Raw genomic sequence first — 1,125 nt, 5'->3', positions numbered from 1 at the left:
TTACTGCACCAAATTCCAATTTACATGGAAGAAGCATCTCCATTCCTGCCATTGGAGCAAACAACTTTGAGCTGAAACCTCAATTAGTTTCTCTGATGCAGCAGAACTGCAAGTTTCATGGACTTCCATCTGAAGATCCTTTTCAGTTCTTAACTGAATTCTTGCAGATATGTGATACTGTTAAGACTAATGGAGTAGATCCTGAAGTCTACAGGCTCATGCTTTTCCCTTTTGCTGTAAGAGACAGAGCTAGAATATGGTTGGATTCTCAACCTAAAGACAGCCTGAACTCTTGGGATAAGCTGGTCAAGGCTTTCTTAGCCAAGTTCTTTCCTCCTCAAAAGCTGAGTAAGCTTAGAGTGGATGTTCAAACCTTCAGACAGAAGGAAGGTGAATCCCTCTATGAAGCTTGGGAGAGATATAAAGGACTGACCAAAAAGTGTCCTTCTGACATGCTTTCAGAATGGACCATCCTGAACATATTCTATGATGGTCTATCTGACTTAGCTAAGATGTCATTGGATACTTCTGCAGGTGGATCCATTCACCTAAAGAAAACACCTGCAGAAGCTCAAGAACTCATTGACATGGTTGCTAATAACCAGTTTATGTACACTTCTGAGAGGAATCCTGTGAGTAATGGGACGCCTATGAAGAAGGGAGTCCTTGAAATTGATACTCTGAATGCCATATTGGCTCAGAACAAAATATTGACTCAGCAAGTCAATATGATTTCTCAGAGTCTGAATGGAATGCAAGCTGCATCCAACAGTACTCAAGAAGCATCTTCTGAAGAAGAAGCTTATGATCCTGAGAACCCTGCAACAGCAGAGGTAAATCACATGGGTGAACCATATGGAAACATCTATAATCCATCATGGAGAAATCACCCAAATCTCTCATGGAAGGATCAAAAGCCTCAGCAGGGCTTTAACAATGGTGGAAGAAACAGGTTTAGCAATAGCAAGCCTTTTCCATCATCCACTCAGTAACAGACAGAGAATTCTGAGCAGAATCCATCTAGCTTAGCAAACTTAGTCTCTGATCTATCCAAGGCCACTGTAAGTTTCATGAATGAAACAAGGTCTTCCATTAGAAATTTGGAACCACAAGTGGGCCAGCTGA

At 41.4% G+C, this 1,125-nt stretch overlaps 1 non-coding gene across 1 annotated transcript; it reads right to left on the bottom strand.

The window, feature by feature from the left end:
• Positions 1-350: 350 nt before the first annotated feature.
• On the bottom strand, positions 351-458 carry LOC148548687 (small nucleolar RNA R71). The gene has a single exon (XR_015898935.1). It is a non-coding gene; the product is annotated as a small nucleolar RNA R71 (small nucleolar RNA).
• Between the last annotated feature and the right edge of the window lie 667 nt (positions 459-1,125).

The sequence above is a fragment of the Arachis ipaensis genome, chromosome B8 (genome assembly GCF_059453495.1).
Source record: "Arachis ipaensis isolate K30076 ecotype BB chromosome B8, ASM5945349v1, whole genome shotgun sequence".
Classification (NCBI taxonomy): Eukaryota; Viridiplantae; Streptophyta; class Magnoliopsida; order Fabales; family Fabaceae; genus Arachis; species Arachis ipaensis.
Note: the sequence above shows the minus strand (reverse complement) of the source record. Positions and strands in the feature narration are given on the sequence as shown.